Source organism: Oryx dammah, unplaced genomic scaffold (genome assembly GCF_014754425.2).
Source record: "Oryx dammah isolate SB20612 unplaced genomic scaffold, SCBI_Odam_1.1 HiC_scaffold_20, whole genome shotgun sequence".
Taxonomy (NCBI): Eukaryota; Metazoa; Chordata; class Mammalia; order Artiodactyla; family Bovidae; genus Oryx; species Oryx dammah.
The window spans coordinates 42,797,795-42,805,005 of NW_024070204.1; the positions used below are offsets into that span (position 1 = coordinate 42,797,795).

At 37.2% G+C, this 7,211-nt stretch overlaps 1 non-coding gene across 1 annotated transcript; it reads right to left on the reverse strand.

Annotated features, from left to right (window-relative positions):
* Positions 1-1,769: 1,769 nt before the first annotated feature.
* LOC120879745 lies at positions 1,770-1,843 on the reverse strand. Its single transcript, XR_005724888.1, has one exon. It is a non-coding gene; the product is annotated as a small nucleolar RNA SNORD28 (small nucleolar RNA).
* Between the last annotated feature and the right edge of the window lie 5,368 nt (positions 1,844-7,211).

Consider the following 7,211-nt stretch of genomic DNA (forward strand, 5'->3'; position numbering starts at 1 on the left):
GAGCAGCAGACAGATAAAACCAGTTGTTCACAGGACACATTGTTTCTTCCAAGGTCACACAGCTACAAAATATCGTCATGACCCTTCTTTGTCTGACCACTGCTTTATCACTTATAATGCCTGCAGCCCTGCTTTGCTATCCTCGCCCATCATTAGGATTCTTTACCACTGACTCACCAGGGAAGCTCCCATCTATTACTGGGGATACTCAATTACTGTGCCACCCTCACCTCATGCTAAGTAGCTTCAGTCCTCCTACTCTTTGGGACCCTCTGGGCTGTAATTCACCAAGGTCCTGTCTATGGGGATTCTCCAGGCAAGAATACTGGAGTGGATTGCCCGTTCCCTCCTCCAGTAGATCTTCCCCACCCAGGGGTTGAACCCACACATTTTACATCTCCTGCATCAGCAGGCAGGTTCTTTACCACTAGCATCACCTGGGTTTTTCCTAATCCTGCTGCAGAAAGAGCATCCGACCCAGAACAGGTCTCCCTCTCCCTGGAGAGCTTCCTCAGAATCCTTCAACAGGAACTGAAACCTCACCATAAATAGTACCCTCCTCCCCTGTGTGGGGGCTTCCCAGGTGGCACTAGTGGTAAAATATCCTCTGCCAATGCCGGAGACGTAAGTGATGCGGGTTGGATCCCTGGGTGGGGAAAATCCCCTGGGAGTGAGCATGGCAATTCACGCCAGTATTCTTGCTTGGAGAATCCCATGGACAGAGGAGACTAGTGGGCTATGGTCCATAGGGTCACAAAGAGTTGGACAGGACTGAAGCAACTTAGCAGGCATGCATGGCCCCCCGTGGAGAGCACCATTCGTGGTTCCTCTGCACTATGCTCCAATGCTTGCAAGCCAATAAATACCATTTTGTCAAACTACAGGTTTGAGAGTGGTAGACTGGGTGGTTGAGCTTTAACAGATGTCAAGTAGAAGTTGGAGAGTTTAACTGATTTTCTTGGATATTTAGAGTTTTAAAATAAGATTTCTCAAATGCCAGAAGTTGTTTGGGTGATATATAAATTATAAGAAAAAAATGCCTTTGTAAAAATCCTTTGAGACATAATGAAATAGTATCTGAGTGAGGATTCATGATTTCATCTAAAGCTGACAACTTTCAATAAAAATTTCTTACAATGATGAAGACATAACTTTTCAGAAAGACATGACAGTTTGGCTAAGAAGGAATAAATTTCCATCAAGTGTTTAATTTTTAACAAGTCCAATGAACTCTGGGATTTCTCTTCTCTATCAAACCTTGGATCTCCTTGGCAAGTACCCAGTAAAAATATTTACTTCCCTTCACTCTTCAAACAGGTACTGTAGGGTATGTACACCAGTAGCATTTGATTCAGAAGATTACTGTGGGTATGGCCTATGTCTGAAATACCTTCTTCATTTTTATGCATTGCAGCTTCAGAATATATTTTATATCTGATGAGAAATATCCTTTCCCACCATCCTCATCCTTTTTCAGAATAGTCTAAATTGTTTAGACTTTTTATTCTACCAAGTACACTTTGTTAAAATGTTGTTCTATTCCAAAAGAAAATTATATTAAATGTTCCCCATTGTAACTTTATGTAAAATAGCATCAAACTTCTAAATTAATTCTGAAGCAATTGAATTTATATACTCAGGACTCAGTATGCTTCTTTTTCAAGTACTATTTCTCAGCAAAATATCTTTTACAGATGTGTACCTAATATTTTTACTATTTTAAATCTAAGATTTATTATTTTCCTTTATTTTTTTTCATTAATAGAAACTGCCTTTAAAACTCTAACATGCTATTAATTGTGGTACCTCACAGACGATCAGTGTATCAATCAAATTGCTGAACTCATTTTTCTTTAATATAAATAATACTTTAATATAAATAATATAAAAATTTAGAAAGTGCAATATATATGTATATATATATACACACACCATATACACACCATATATATACATATGGTGTGTGTAAATAGATATATATACCATATATCTATTTATATATAGATGTAAGGGCTCCCCCGATAGCTTAGTTGATAAAGAATCCACCTGCAATGCAGGAGACCCCGGTTCTATTCCTCAGTCGGGAATATCCCCTGGAGAAGGGATAGGCTACCCACTCCAGTAGTCTTGGGCTTCCCTGGTGATTCAGCTGGTAAAAAAATCCATCTTCAATGCAGGAGACCTGGGTTCATACCTGAGATGAGAAGATCATCTGGAGAAGGAAAAGGCCACCCACTCCAGTATTCTGGCCTGGAGAATTCCATGGACTATGTAGTCCATGGGGTTGCAAAGAATGGTCACAACTGAGTGACTTTCACTTTCTTTTCTCATATTATCACACTCCTATTAGGAGTATTAGGAAAATTTAGAAAGTGAAATATATGTATATGTATATATATATATATATAATTCATACTCCTAATGGACCATAGTATCATCTAAAAATATTAACAATTATATCCCATCTTGTTAAAAAAGTTCTACTTCTATTCTTGTTTATGCTGTAGTAAGCAGAACAATGGCCTCCCACAGATTTTCATGTCCTGGTCTCTGGAACCTGTGAATATGCAAAAGGAAGTTAAGATTGCAAATGGAATTAAAGTTGCTAATCAGATGTATGGCAAAACCAATACAGTATTGTAAAGTAATTACCCTCCAATTAAAATAAATAAAATTATCAAAAAAAGAAGACATAGAAGAAAAAAAATAAAAAAGAAAAGAAATAGGGAAATTGTCTTGATGATCCCAGTCTAATCACATAAGTCCTTAAAAGCAGAGTATCTTTCTCAGCTTCAGTCTGAGAAGGATGTGAAGACAGAAGAAGGTCAGAGAAGTGAGACTTCTGGCCACTGCTGGCTTTGAGCCATGGAATAGGAGTGACTTCTAAAAGCTGAGAAAGTGTTCTCCCACAGAGCCTCCAGCCTCCTTCCACAGCCCTGCCAATACCTTGATTTTTTTCTCAGTAAGATCCTTGTCAGACTTCTTATCTACATAACTGTAGGATAATAAATTTATGTGTTTTGTGCCATCAAGTTTGTGATAATTTGTTACTGCGATAGTAGAGACTAATACACATCTTTACATTGATCTGAACAGTATTAAATAATAATGTCAAATTTGGAGTGGAGAAAGAGACATTTAGGTCCAAAAAACAAATGAGGCCTCCCTCCCTCAGCAATAAATGATACAAGAATTCCCTTCCACTTCATAAAATTTAATTAAATTTCTAATCTAATTTTATTGATCTGATTTCTAATGATATAATGCATCATATTTCATTTTTCTGGTTTCCTTTGTTTATTTCTATTTGTTACTTTCTTGACATACCATTTGCAAGGGATTATACAAGATTTCTCTACATCCATTTTTTAAGGAAATTTGAGGTGGCATCTTATCTAATGGGTTCTTATTTGAAATGCATAATCCCTTTTAAACTATCGACCCTTTTCGGTACTTTTGCCATCATATCTCTTTATACTGGGTATGACAAGACTCAGGTCTTATGTCTGTATTCTTATTCATCTTTTGACTTTTACCACATTTAAGTTCCATTTCTAAAGATAGACCTTGCCCATTCTCCTCCATTTCTCTCTACAGAGCCAGTGGTCATAAGTAAGGTGAATATCAGTCATTTTCTTCCCAGTAGCCCTTTCTCCTCCTTTTTAATAGCACAGTGCTCTCAGACTAAATCATGGTGGCCCACCCCTCCCTAACTATTAATAACAAGTAGTACATAAACCAAGATTATTTTTCTCCTGGGAATCTAAATCTTGAATAGAATGCTATGGTGTTCTTTTTCAATTTTATTATTTTTTTTATTAATTTTTATTGGACCATAGTTACTTTACAATGTTGTGTTAGTTGATGTTTTTGAAGTTGACTTGTGGGCTCTCAAAAGAAACTGTCTCTGAATTTCTGACTGAGATGCTCAAAGCTGCCACAGTTCTATTTTTCTTTTTTCCTGAGGCCTGGTTGTCCTGGTTTCCCTCTACTGTATGATCTATGCAACATCTTCTATTTACATACATTTACTGACTTAATTTAACCAGAGTCATTTCCTTATTAGCCTCAGACTGATGCACAGAAGATAGCGATCAAAATGATATATAATATTCTCACCTTTCTGTGGATTAGTGTAAAAGTGCTTCTTTGCGTACTATCTTAGTTAAGAATCTTTTAGTTTTACTGTCAGATTGACGATAGGAAGAAAGAAAATATGTTAAGTATGAAATATAAAAATAAGAACACCTTCTCGTGGGATCTCCCCAGTGACTCCATTGTTACCAAATGTGCCTCCAAGTAACTCTTGTTTTTCCCGAAGCGAGAGGCTGCACAATGGATGTTGGAGTGAGATTAATAGAGCGGTACACTTTTGCTTCCTATTTTACAGTAAGGATGTCAGCAAACCTCTTTCCCAAATAAATACTATGTAATCTCAAATTAAGTAAAAATTTCTAGCAGCCATGGGTCTATGTCAACTTGTTGCAGAGAAGGACCAATCCTGATTCCATGTTGGAAGCTGTTTCTTTGACTTGCTTTTGTTGCTGTTATAATCACGTATAATGGCCTGCCTCAAAGGACCCCGCCCCTCTGCCTGACTGTTAAATTTAAGTGCTTTGTTCACTTCATAGAGATAATCTGACACTGCCCACCTGTGTTTCTGTTCTTGTTCAGCCGTTCAGTCCTGTCTGATTCTGCGATCCCAGGACTGTGGTATGCCAGGCTTCCCTGTTCTTCACCATATTCCAGAGCTTGTTCAAACTCTTGTCCATTGAATCAGTGATGCCAACCAACCATCTCGTCCTCTGTCATCTGCTTCTCCTACCGCCTTGAATCTTTCCCAGCATCCAATCTTTCTTACTTTTCCAATGAGTCAGCTCTTCACATCAGGTGGCCAAAGTATTGGAGCTTCAGCTTCAGCATCAGTCTTTCCAATGAATATTCAGGACTGATTTCCTTTAGGATGGACTGGTTGCATCTCCTTGCAGTCCAAGGGACTCTCAAGAGTCTTCTCCAACACCACAGTTCAAAGGCATCAGTTCTTCAGCCTTCAGCCTTCTTTATGGTCCAACTCTCACATCCATACATGACTACTGGAAAAATCATAGCTTTGCTACATGGACCTTTGTTTGCAAAGTAATGTATCTGCTTTTCAATATGCTGTCTAGGTTTGTCATAGCTTTTCTTCCAAGGAGCAGCATCTTTTAATTTCAAGGCTGCAGCCTGCCCACCTGTGAATGGCTACCAAAAAAAAAAAGAGAGAGAGATTAACACACTTCTTTCCAAAGGCTGGCCTTCCAGGAGCTATTTTGCAAGACTGAAGACCCTTTTTACTTTACTTCCTCACTGCCTCTCCCTCTCTATTCTGCCTTTTGCCTTTAGTTCCTCATTGCTGCTCTCCCTCTGACTCTATAAAAAGAACCTGGCATCCAGACCATGACCAGATGTTTACTTTGAGACGTCATCTACCATCTTCTTGGTCAGACAACTCTCTGAATAAAGTTGTATTCTGTGCCTTAACACATCGTCTCTCAGATTTACTAGACTGTCATCAGGTGAACAGAGTCAGGCTGGACTTGGTAACAAACTCACTCAAGCCCTCAATTGCTGAATACACACATGTGTGTGTTAGTCACTTGGTCATGTCTGATTCTTTGCAACCCCACGGACTGTAGCCCGTCAGGATCCTCTGTCCGTGGAATTTTCCAGACAAGAATACTCGAGTGGGTTGCCATTTCCTTCTCCAGGGGATCTTCCCGACCCAGGAATCAAACCCATATCTCCTGCATTGGCAGGCAGATTCTTTATCACTGAGCCACGAGGAAAGCCCAATAATTCATTTATTTTCCTTCTGTAGTTCTACCAGGAATTTAACTTTCTTCTCAAAGTTAGGGAGTTCTGTGATCTTCCTGTGTGAGAAATAAATGTGAAAAAGCATTAGGACAAGAATCAACAGTAATATATTGGCAGCCAGAATGACATATCCTAACACAGGACTCTCACAGCTATAACATTTTCTAATTTCTGTGCAGGGCTTCTTTGTGTTTTTTCTTTTTCCATCTAACCTCTAATACTCTGCTTTTCAATCTCTCTGCCTCTTGCTTTTTTTCTGTTTCTTAGGTCATTCAATTGCATTTTGTCATTTTGAAAACTGATTGTTTTTAATATCTTTTGATTAATTTTTCTATTAAAACTTTTATCATATTTAACGTATTTCATTATTTCCCCAAAGTTTTTAAAGTTAGAAATGATCAATGGTTTCCTTTCCAATAGTATCTTTCTTTTATATATATGATATATGAAGTATGAAAGCAAGTCACAAAAGCTAGAGTGAGAACATCTTATTTTTATTGAAATAATGTGTATATAACAAATGTATATACCAAGTCTAAATCTAACTTACCAAATTGTAAATAAATAAATAAAAGAAAAGAAAATGGAAAAGAATGTCAAATGATACCACATGGAAAACAAGCAACCAACCAAATCCAAAATGTGGGAAATTCTTCACAATAATGGGCCTAATTTCTTCAACAATAAAAGTCATAAAAATCAGTAGGAAGAGAAGCAATTACAGACTTAAAACTTTGGTTTGTCACAAAATCCTTGTCAGTATCCTCATTTGCAAACAAACAAAAGAACAACAATAAAGAAACAACTGTTAAAATATGTTTTTGAGAAAATCAGGAAAACTATATTAAGGAGTAATTAAACTTTGTTATGTGTGATAATGGCATTCTAGCTATATTTTTTTTAAAGTCTGTCTGTTAGAGATGCATACTGAAGTACTTCCTGGTGAAATGTTATGATATGTGAAATTTGACTTAAAATATTCCAGTACCACTTGTCAAATTGTGTGTGTTGGTGTGGGGTGGGGAAATAGATAACAAGGTTGACAGGATGTTGATAATTATTAGACAAGGGGATTCATCATGCTCACTCTCTACTTTTATAAATTTTTGAAAATTTCCATAGTATAGGTGATGAATTGCTGGGTGACTTCCTTTCGGTGTTTTCTAGGTTTTTACTATGATATATAAGTATTAGTTGTGCAAGAATAACATTTTTAATATTTTAAAGGTATGTCCTGTATTTTAAATGTATTCCCATTTCCAATGGAATTTGTTCTTCTATATGCTACTGCCAGCTTTTCAAGTTTTGAGAAATAAATTTTGACATTATCAGGAAAGATGCCATCTTCCATCACAAGA